Here is a 12500-nt window from a genome sequence, read left to right as displayed (position 1 = left end):
GTGATTGTCTGATAATGAGCAAGGAATATACGTCTTTCTGCTAAAGAGGATCTATTAAACTCATAATTCATTAGATCCTTGTTATCAATGCCAACTAGGTATCATAAGTAAATGGATCCCGGTTGTTCAATCCTTTGATAACCAAGGTCATTCTTTGCTAAAGAGAAATGATCACTATGAGTCAGACTCAATAGAATTGGATCCATTCCAAATAGCGAGAATTAGGATTCTTGATCCCTCTCAATCTCTCTTTCAATTCGAGGATCCAGAGAGGTGTTTTCATAGTCATCTCCGAATATTTGCCATCTCGGAATATTTTCGATTTCATTTTTCTATGATATGTCTTTCTATATGAAAATTGGTTATTTACGATGTACGATGATCCCTGTTAAGCATCCATGGCTGAATGGTTAAAGCGCCCAACTCATAATTGGTAAATTTGCGGGTTCAATTCCTACTGGATGCACACGAACGGGAACATTCCATAAGTCTATTGGAACTGGCTCTCTATCCATGGAATCTCATCCATCATCCATACATAACGAATTGGTATGGTATATTCATACCATAACATAAGAACAATAAGAACTCGAATTCTTATCGATACTGGAACTCAGAGCATAGGAGGGAAAGTCGATTTATGGATGGAATCAAATACGCAGTATTTACAGAAAAAAGTCTTCGTTTATTGGGAAAGAATCAATATACTTTTAATGTCGAATCGGGATTCACTAAGACAGAAATAAAGCATTGGGTCGAACTCTTCTTTGGTGTTAAGGTGGTAGCTGTGAATAGCCATCGACTACCTGGAAAAGGTAGAAGAATAGGACCTATTCTGGGCCATACAATGCATTACAGACGTATGATCATTACCCTTCAACCGGGTTATTCTATTCCACTTCTAGATAGAGAAAAAAACTAAAGGAGAATACTTAATAATACGGCGAAACATTTATACAAAACACCTATCCCGAGCACACGCAAGGGAACCGTAGACAGGCAAGTGAAATCCAATCCACGAAATAATTTGATCCATGGACGGCACCGTTGTGGTAAAGGTCGTAATTCCAGAGGAATCATTACCGCAAGGCATAGAGGGGGAGGTCATAAGCGCCTATACCGTAAAATAGATTTTCGATGGAATCAAAAAGACATATCTGGTAGAATCGTAACCATAGAATACGACCCTAATCGAAATGCATACATTTGTCTCATACACTATGGGGATGGTGAGAAGAGATATATTTTACATCCCAGAGGGGCTATAATTGGAGATACTATTGTTTCTGGTACAAAAGTTCCTAGATCAATGGGAAATGCCCTACCTTTGAGTGCGGTTTGAACTATTGATTTACGTAATTGGAAGTAACCAATTAGGTTTACGACGAAACCTAGAAATCGATCGCTGATCCAATTTGACTACCTCTACGGGATAGACCACAACAGAAAACTGTTGAGTAACGGCAGCAAGTGATTGAGTTCAGTAGTTCCTCATAGAAAATTATTGGCTCTAGAGATATGGTAATATGGAGAAGACAAAATTGTTTGAAGCACGCACAGAACCGGAAGCGCCCCTTGTTTCAAAGAGAGGAGGACGGGTTATTCACATTTAATTTGATGGTCATAGGCAAATTGAAAGCTAAGCAGTGGTAATTAAGACCCCCGGGGGAAAATAGGGATGTCTCCTACGTTACCCATAATATGTGGAAGTATCGACGTAATTTCATAGAGTCATTCGATCTGAATGCTACATGAAGAACATAAGCCAGATGACGAAACGCAGAGACCTAGGATGTAGAAGATCATAACATGAGCGATTCGGCAGATTTGGATTCCTTTCCTATATATCCACTCATGTGGTACTTCATCATATGATTCATATAAGATCCATCTGTCTAGAGATCGTCATATACATCTACAAAACCGTATGCTTTGGAAGAAGCTTGTACAGTTTGGGAAGGGGTTTTTTGAGAGAAAAGAAGAATCTACTTCAACCGATATGCCCTTAGGCACGACCATGCATAACATAGAAATCACACGTGGAAGGGGTGGGCAATTAGCTAGAGCAGCAGGTGCTGTAGCGAAACTCATTGCAAAAGAGGGTAAATCGGCCACTTTAAGATTACCATCTGGGGAGGTCCGTTTAGTATCCCAAAACTGCTTAGCAACAGTCGGACAAGTGGGTAATGTTGGGGTGAACCAAAAAAGTTTGGGTAGAGCCGGATCTAAGTGTTGGCTAGGTAAACGCCCCATAGTAAGAGGGGTAGTTATGAACCCTGTGGACCACCCCCATGGGGGCGGTGAAGGGAAAGCTCCCATTGGTAGAAAAAAACCCACAACCCCTTGGGGTTATCCTGCGCTTGGAAGAAGAACTAGGAAAAGGAAAAAATATAGCGATAGTTTTATTCTTCGTCGCCGTAAGTAAATACGTAACTAGGAATATGGAAAATTGCATTTTTGGAATTTGCAATAATGCGATGGGCGAACGACGGGAATTGAACCCGCGCATGGTGGATTCACAATCCACTGCCTTGATCCACTTGGCTACATCCGCCCCTTATCCAGCTAAAGGATTTTTTGCTTTTTTCCATTGATCATTATTCTATTTATTCTGACCTCCGTACTTCGATCGAGATATTGGACATAGAATGCCACTCTTTAAAAAGGAAAAAAGGAGTAATCAGCTGTGACACGAAAAAACGAATCCTTTTGTAGCTCATCATTTATTGGCAAAGATAGAAAAGGTCAATATGAAGGAGGAGAAAGAAACAATAGTAACGTGGTCCCGGGCATCTAGCATTCTACCCACAATGGTTGGCCATACAATCGCGATTCATAATGGAAAGGAACATATACCTATTTACATAACAAATCCTATGGTAGGTCGCAAATTGGGGGAATTCGTGCCTACTCGGCATTTCACGAGTTATGAAAATGCAAGAAAGGATACTAAATCTCGTCGTTAACTGAATTCTGAATAGAAAGATTAAGAAGAAAAAAAAGATTCAAAATAAAGTAAAGGTAGGCGGGGAATAACCTTATTTATGACAAGTTTCAAACTAGTAAAGTATATCCCTAGGATAAAGAAGAAGAAAAGTGGGCTAAGGAAACTCGCAAGGAAAGTTCCAACCGATCGTCTACTTAAGTTCGAGAGAGTTTTCAAAGCACAAAAACGTATCCCTATGTCTGTTTTCAAAGCACAAAGAGTTCTTGACGAGATTCGCTGGCGTTACTACGAGGAAACTGTTATGATACTGAACCTCATGCCCAATCGAGCATCTTATCCCATCTTAAAGTTGGTTTATTCGGCAGCCGCAAATGCTACTCATTATAGGGATTTCGACAAAGCGAATTTATTTATTACTAAAGCCGAAGTCAGTAGGAGTACTATTATGAAGAAATTCAGACCTCGAGCTCGAGGACGTAGTTTCCCCATAAAAAAAGCATGTGTCATATAACAATTGTACTAAATATAGTAAAGAAATCTAAATAACCTTTAGATCCATCTAAGATTTCGATTCCCAGTAAAAAAATATAGAATAGAAAAATATGGGACAAAAAATAAATCCACTCGGTTTCAGACTTGGTACAACCCAAAAACACCATTCCTTTTGGTTCGCACAACCAAAAAATTATTCTGAAGGTCTACAGGAAGATAAAAAAATAAGGGATTGTATCAAGAACTATATACAAAAGAATAGGAAAAAGGGCTCGAATAGAAAAATAGAATCAGACTCAAGTTCCGAAGTAATTACACATAATAGAAAAATGGACTCAGGTTCAAGTTCCGAAGTAATTACACATATAGAAATCCAAAAATAAATCGATACGATCCACGTCATAATCCATATTGGATTCCCAAATTTATTAAAGAAAAAAGGAGCAATCGAAGAATTAGAGAAAGATCTACAAAAGGAAATTAACTCTGTAAACCAGAGATTTAATATTTCTATCGAAAAAGTGAAAGAACCTTATAGACAGCCTAACATTCTTGCAGAATATATAGCTTTCCAATTAAAAAATAGAGTTTCATTCCGAAAGGCAATGAAAAAAGCCATTGAATTAACTAAAAAAGCAGATATAAGGGGAGTAAAAGTAAAAATTGCGGGTCGTCTCGGAGGAAAAGAAATTGCACGCGCCGAATCTATTAAAAAGGGTAGACTTCCCCTCCAAACAATTCGCGCTAAAATTGATTATTGCTGCTATCCAATTCGGACTATCTATGGAGTATTAGGTGTAAAAATTTGGATATTCGTAGACGAAGAATAAGTAATCTTGTCTTCGGATTCTGTCCATTGATAGAATAAAAAATGACAAGAGACTCTTTTCCTGAAATCCCTGCAAAAGAAGAAATTATACCTCTTTCTATAAGATTTAATGAAAATTGATAAATCATTTAATATAATTGCTATGCTTATGTGTGACTCGTTATTTTTTTCTTTTTTTTAAGAAAAAAACTTAGTAATTATAGAAAATTAACTAATAACCAACCTATTGCTTCGTATTGTCGAGATCCTAACTAAGAAACAGTCACTATATGAATAAATACCTCTATCATAAATGATTAGATGTGTCATATAGTTGTAGCAACTACAATTTTTTCTCTAAAAAAGAAAAGGGATTCTAGGTTGTGAAGCAAAACTAAAGGGATGTGGATAAAGGGAGGGATGATAGAAAGAAGGAAGAGGAAATAAATAAGATATAGGATTCCACTATGTATGGTCTATGAATTACATCATAAAAGGCAATGTGATAAAGCATCAATATAATAAAAATAATAGAGAATTAAAAATTGTAACTTGAAACAAGAACTACAAATTTAAAGCAATAATAAAGAGCCGCCCGGGTTAATAAAACTGAGAAAATTAACTCGAAAAGAAATTTTTTGGAAGCTCCGTTGCGGGATTCAGACCTAACCATTCAATGAGAAGCAGTGGGAACGACAGAACCTATGATTCCATAGGATTTTATTGAAAAGAATCCTAACACTTCATTGGGTGGGATGGCGGAACAAACCAAAAAAATTGTCTTATTTGGTAAGTTTATAAATTAACAAATAAGACAGGAAAGAGTAAATATTCGCCCGCAAATTCTTATTGAATTAGAATACTTTACCGCGATTCAATAAGAGTAAAAATAAGGACTTTTTAAGAAGGATTACATTATCTATAAATATAGAATTTAGATAAATATACACACACATCTGGATATATTCTAGATCTTCTTTTTTGACTATATATTATATTTTCTGTTTTAACAAATTCAATATAAAAAAACTGAACTTTTTCTATTATCTATTAATGTGTATCTATCCGTACCGTAATATTTTTGAATATTATGAATTAGAGAAATTTACATGCTTTCTCATTCCATTCGCGAGGAGCTGGATGAGAAGAAACTCTCATGTCCAGTTTTGCAGTAGAGATGGAACTAAGAAAGAGAACCATCGACTATAACCCCAAAAGAACCAGATTTCGCAAACAACATAGAGGAAGAATGAAAGGAAAATCCTGCCGAGGCAATCGTATTTGTTTTGGTAGATATGCTCTTCAAGCACTTGAACCCGCTTGGATCACGGCAAGACAGATAGAAGCAGGACGAAGAGCAATAACACGATATGCACGTCGTGGTGGAAAAATATGGGTACGTATATTTCCCGACAAACCGGTTACACTAAGACCCACGGAAACACGTATGGGCTCGGGAAAGGGGTCCCCCGAATATTGGGTATCCGTTGTTAAACCTGGTCGTATACTTTATGAAATGGGGGGAGTATCTGAAACTGTAGCTAGAGCAGCTATCTCCATAGCTGCTAGTAAAATGCCCATACGAAGTCAATTTATTCGATTAGAGATATAGAACCCTAAAACGGGTATGGAAGATATAAAAAATGCCCGGTTTTTCTTTCTGGAAAGACAATATTTCTTTCGTCCTTTTGCATTGAAATAACAAATTGAAATCAAAATAAAAAATAATATGATTCAACCTCAAACCCTTTTAAATGTAGCAGATAATAGTGGAGCTCGAAAATTGATGTGTATTCGAGTCATAGGAGGTGCTGGTAATCAGCGATATGCTCGTATTGGTGATGTTATTGTTGCTGTAATCAAAGACGCATTGCCCCAAATGCCTCTACAAAGATCCGAAGTAATTCGAGCTGTAATTGTACGTACATGTAAAGAGTTCAAATGCGAAGACGGTATAATAATCCGCTATGATGACAATGCTGCGGTTATAATTGATCAAAAAGGCAATCCAAAAGGAACTCGAGTTTTTGGTGCGATTGCCGAGGAATTGAGAGAATTGAATTTTACCAAAATAGTTTCATTAGCTCCTGAAGTATTATAAATACTAGTAGGCGAAATTGAGACCAAAGAATTAATTTAGTAGATTGTGTTTTACGTATATGTTTTAAAATCCAAAATGAAAAAAAAGAAAACATGTTGATTATAGAAAAATTAGGAGGAACCTAGAATTAGAGTCTTATGGGCAATGACACTATTGCTGATTTACTAACCTCTATAAGAAATGCGGACATGAATAAAAAAGGAACAGTTCGAGTAGTATCTACAAATATTACCGAAAACATTGTTAAAATACTTCTACGAGAGGGTTTTATTGAAAGTGTTCGGAAACATCAGGAACGTAACAGATATTTCTTGGTTTCAACTTTGCGACATCAAAAGAGAAAGACTAGAAAAGGAATATATAGAACAAGAACCTTTTTAAAGCGTATCAGCCGACCCGGCTTACGAATTTATACCAACTATCAAGGAATTCCTAAAGTTTTGGGTGGAATGGGAATTGCTATTCTTTCTACTTCTCGAGGAATAATGACAGATCGAGAAGCTCGACTAAACAGAATTGGGGGAGAAGTCTTATGTTATATATGGTAATCGCCCCGCCTATAGTGCTCGAATTCTATCTCGCCCTTCCTATTTTTAAAATAAAAATAGAAAAATAGGAGGAAAAAATATGACAGGAAAAAATAGGAGAGAAAAAAAAACCCGAGAGAAGCAAAAGTAACTTTCGAAGGTTTAGTTACAGAAGCCCTACCCAATGGAATGTTCCGCGTTCGGCTAGAGAATGACACCATCATCCTAGGCTATATTTCAGGAAAGATACAGTCTAGTTCTATACGAATACTGATGGGGGATAGGGTCAAAATTGAAGTAAGTCGTTATGATTCAAGCAAGGGACGTATAATTTATAGACTTCCCCATAAGGATTCGAAGCGTATCGAAGACTCGAAGGATAGCGAAGATTTGAAGGATAGCGAAGATTTGAAGGATACCAAAGATTCAAAGGATTAGGTTTTTCTTTTTTTTCTAGGGTAATAAATTCTAAGTTCTAAAATTCAAGCGAAGAGACTTATTTTTTCCAAAAGATTAGATTCATAGTTTAAAAAAGGATACGGAAATATGAAAATAAGAGCTTCCGTTCGTAAAATTTGTACAAAATGTCGACTGATTCGTAGGCGTGGACGAATTAGAGTCATTTGCTCTAATCTGAAGCATAAACAAAGACAGGGGTAATCTTTCGAAAAAGAACTTTACTTTCTAAAGTAAAAAAATGGGTACCCGCGGAAATGTTCCAATTCCAAATAAAATAATTTCATTTAAAATAATTAAAGTAAAGGGTTTATTTTACCCTGAAATGGATATCTTTGTATCTTTTTTTCTTTTTTTTTTATTTCTAACTCATATTTATGAGATAATAAAATATGGCAAAAGCTATACCAAAAATTGGTTCACGTAAGAAAGTGCGTATTGGTTTACGTAGGAATGCACGTTTTAGTTTACGGAAGAGTGCACGTAGAATAACAAAAGGGGTTATTCATGTTCAAGCTAGTTTCAACAATACCATTATAACTGTTACAGACCCACAAGGTCGGGTGGTTTTTTGGTCCTCGGCCGGTACTTGTGGATTCAAAAGCTCAAGAAAAGCATCACCCTATGCTGGTCAAAGAACAGCAGTAGATGCTATTCGTACAGTAGGTTTGCAACGAGCAGAAGTTATGGTAAAGGGCGCTAGTAGTGGAAGAGATGCCGCATTACGAGCCATTGCTAAAAGTGGTGTGCGATTAAGTTGTATACGCGATGTAACACCTATGCCGCATAATGGATGTCGACCGCCTAAAAAAAGACGTCTGTAAAAGAATTAACCCAGGCACAAAGTAGGAATTTAATAAAAAATAGAATAAGGATATACAAACAAGAACTAATCCCAGCGAAAAGGCAGAATCAATGGGGTTGGTAAGTAATACTACTCCTAGACCCCCTAGTAGAAGAACAAATCCCCCAAATAGCATAAGAATCTCATGTATTGGTCCAGGTAAATCCATTATGGATAAAAAGAAATTAATAGTATAAAATGAACTGACTAAAACTAAAGGATTCAAGGAAGGAAAAAAGGATTAGGGTATTTTTTTGTGTATAAACTGTATAGTTATAAATTATATTATATCACGAAAATCTAGTCTGATTTAAAATAAGAAATAATTTCCAATAAGTAGTAGTTTTCTTTATAGTTTAATTTTAAAGTTTAATAAAGAATTATTAGATTTTTATAACAAAAAGACAAAATCAAAGTTTAGTAATCAGTAATCGTTCTTGAATTCGAAGATTTTTCTTTGTTTATTTTACTTTCAGACGAATTCCTAATTGTTTGAATTGTGTAATCTCCCATTATGGAGATTGGTAACCGACTTAAAGCAATTTGATTGTAATTCAATTCATGACGATCATAGGTAGAAAGTTCATATTCTTCAGTCATTGATAAACAGCTTGTTGGCCAGTACTCAACACAATTGCCACAAAATATACAAATTTCGAAATCAATACTATAATTAAGCAATTGTTTTCTTTTAATATCCTTTTCAAATCTCCAATCAACAACGGGTAAATCTATCGGACATACGCGAACACATACTTCACAAGCAATACATTTATCAAATTCAAAGTGGATTCGCCCTCGGAAACGCTCTGGTGTAATTGATTTTTCATAAGGGTAGTGAATCGTTATAGGTAAACGATTTGTGTGGGATAAGGTAGTTATGAAACTTTGACCTATGTACCTTGTAGCACGTATTGTTTGTTGACCATAACTCATGAACCCAGTTACCATAGGGAACATATTCATTCTAAATATCTATGAAAAAGATATGTTTCTTTCTCTTGTTTGAGAGAGCTTTTGTGTTGAAAATATTCTTACTATTATTGTATTATCTTATTTATAGTGAAACAAGTTGAGAAGAGGTTGTTAATAAGAGATTGCCCAGGGAAATAGGTAAAAGAAATTTCCATCCAAGATTTAATAACTGATCCATTCTCATCCTCGGTAAAGTCCATCTTATTGTGATAGAAATGAAGAGAAATAAATAAGCTTTAGTTAATGTAATAAATATACCCATTGTCATTTCCAAAATTCCAACTGCTTTATTCATTTGGAAAAAAATCAAAAAAGGATATATAGGGAATAGATAAATTCCACCCGCCCAAGTAGAGAACTGTTACAAATAAAGAAGAAACTAATAAATTTAGGTAAGAAACAAGATAAAATAAACCATATTAGATACCGGAATATTCAGTTTGGTAACCTGCTACTAATTCTTCCTCCGCTTCTGGTAAATCAAAGGGTAATCTTTCACATTCTGCCAAAGAAGAAATTAAAAAAACCAGAAAACCTATAGGCTGACGCCAAATATTCCATCCAAAAAAACCGTATTTTGACTGTGCTTCAACTATATCAACTGTACTTGAACTGTTAGATAATCATAGTCGATGATAACATCACAGTTCCCACCGCTATTTCAAAACCGTACATGAAACCTTAGCTTCATACGGCTTCTCTATGATCAGAAAAAGGAAAGGACTGTTTTGTTCCTAGCCCCTGGGGCGTAGATAGAATTAGATAAAATAAAATAAATAGATTTGAAAGTCCTAAATTAGACCAAAGGAATTCCGTCTGCTAGAATAAGAAAAAGCGCTTCCGAATTGATCTCATCCTTTATAATATAATGAAATTTTTTCTTTGTTCAGTAATAACTTAATCTTGGAATAAAACACTTGTTACTTGTTATAGGAATTCAATTAATAAATGGAAAGAGTTGGGTATTAGTTCATGAGCAATTCTGCATGAATATGGATAGAGGAGGGATAATGAAAAAAAAATCTAGTGCACTCCATATCTTTTTTACTATTCTTCTTTCCCCAGGGAGGGGGTATTCAAAAAGAAAAAATGGATAAAGGGTTAATTCGTTCTTGATAGCCATTTCCTTAACAAGTGAATGGGAACATACTCTGGATCGGAATCCGAAGAAAGTACTACTTGATAATTTCTACAAATTGCAAGTCCTTATTATGATTCCTTTTATGGGCAAAAATCTCTAATGTTTTAGATTTTCCATTACTAATCCTTTATGTACTTTAGTGTTCCTAACCATTCACTAACTTTTGGTGGATTCTTCTTATGGATTATTAAGTTATAGTAATAACTAGGAGTATTCTAGTAATGGAATTCCATATCGTGAATCCTTTATTCTTGGCCGCTTCAAGATATGATGACTAATTAAAAAATATCAACCTTGGGATAAAGAGTTTACACTGCTTATGTTTACTTCCACTTTTTTCTTGTACGTAGGAAATGAGATTTTTTCTTTTTACTACAAATTTATAAGCTGTTTTGTTTCACTCATATAGCTATCTAGTTTAACTTACCAACACAAATACTAAATAAGAAAAGGAATATAAATAGTTAATGGATTTTATAGGAAAAAGATCTATTTTAATGAATCACACGTAGAGATATTGCTAGCACACAAAAAGTTAATGGTATTTCATAACTAATGGATTGAGCAGCAGCTCGTAGACCGCCTGAAAAAGAATATTTATTATTTGAGCTATATCCTGCCATAAGAAGACCAATAGGAGCTATACTTGAAATGGCAATCCATAAAAAACACCAATACTAAGATCGGCTAAAACAAAATGATATCCCAAAGGGATAACTAAAACACTTAATAAAACTGATATGACTGCTATAGAGGGCCCAATGCTAAATAAAGAAATATCTCCTCGGGATGGCAGAATATCTTCTTTAAAAAGTAGCTTAGTCCCATCTGCTATAGCTTGAAGCAGGCCCAGGGGGCCAGCATATTCAGGACCAATACGTTGTTGTATCGACGCAGATATTTCTCTTTCTAACCACACAATTACGAGTACCTCTATTGTTATTCCCAAAAGGAGGGTCAAAATGGGTAGAGTCGATATCAGTCCATAGACTTCTTTTAATAATTCCAATTTCGAAAAAGAATTGATAGTTTCTACCTCTACCCTATCTATTATCATTTCAACGATCAACTTCCCCCATAATGATATCTATACTACCTAATATCGTCATGATATCAGCCAAGTTCATTTTTTTAACTAGCTGAGGAAGAATTTGTAAATTAATAAACCCGGGTGGACGGATTTTCCATCTCCAGGGGAAAAGCCTATCATCTCCTACTAGATAAATCCCTAATTCACCTTTTGGGGCTTCTACTCTTACATAAAGCTCTTGTCTTGACAATTCAAAATTGGGCGAAGGTTTTTTACCAAGAAATTTATACTCAAAATCATTCCATTCAGAATTCTTTTCTTTCTTAAAGCGTCGGACTTCTAAATTCTCATAAGGTCCTCCAGGAATTTTTTCTACAACTTGTTGAATTATTTTGATGGATTCCCTCATTTCACCAATTCGTACTAAATAGCGAGCTAACGAATCCCCTTCTTTTTGCCATTGGACTTTCCAATCAAATTGGTTGTAAGACTCATAAGGATCTACTTTACGAAGATCCCATTGTATTCCAGAAGCTCGTAACATCGGTCCTGATAAGCCCCAATTTACTGCTTCTTCTCCGCTAATAAAACCTACTCCTTCAACTCGCTCTAAAAAAATTGGATTCTGTGTAATAAGTTGTTGATATTCAACAACTCCGCGTAAAAAATAATCACAGAAATCTAAACATTTATTGATCCATCCATAAGGTAGATCGGCGGCTACTCCTCCGATGCGAAAGTAATTGTGCATCATTCGCATACCTGTAGCAGCTTCAAAAAGATCATATATTAATTCTCTCTCTCTAAAAATATAGAAAAAAGGAGTCTGTGCGCCGAGATCCGCCATAAAAGGTCCAAGCCATAGCAAGTGAGAAGCTATGCGGCTTAATTCTAACATAATTACCCTAATATAGCTGGCTCTTTGTGGTATTTGAATATTCTCCAAGAATTCTGGTGCATTTACTGTTATTGCTTCTGTAAACATAGTAGCTAAATAATCCCACCTTGTTACATAAGGTAAGTATTGTATAATAGTTCGGTTTTCCGCGATTTTTTCCATTCCTCTGTGTAAATAGCCTAATATGGGTTCATCAATAACATCCTCACCATCGAGAGTAACGATCAGTCGAAGAACACCATGCATTGATGGGTGTTGAGGGCCCATATTGACTATCATGA

Source organism: Aegilops tauschii, chromosome 2, assembly GCF_002575655.3.
Source record: "Aegilops tauschii subsp. strangulata cultivar AL8/78 chromosome 2, Aet v6.0, whole genome shotgun sequence".
NCBI classification, from domain to species: domain Eukaryota; kingdom Viridiplantae; phylum Streptophyta; class Magnoliopsida; order Poales; family Poaceae; genus Aegilops; species Aegilops tauschii.
The sequence above is the reverse complement of the archived record's forward strand: the minus strand, read 5'-3'. Positions refer to the sequence as shown.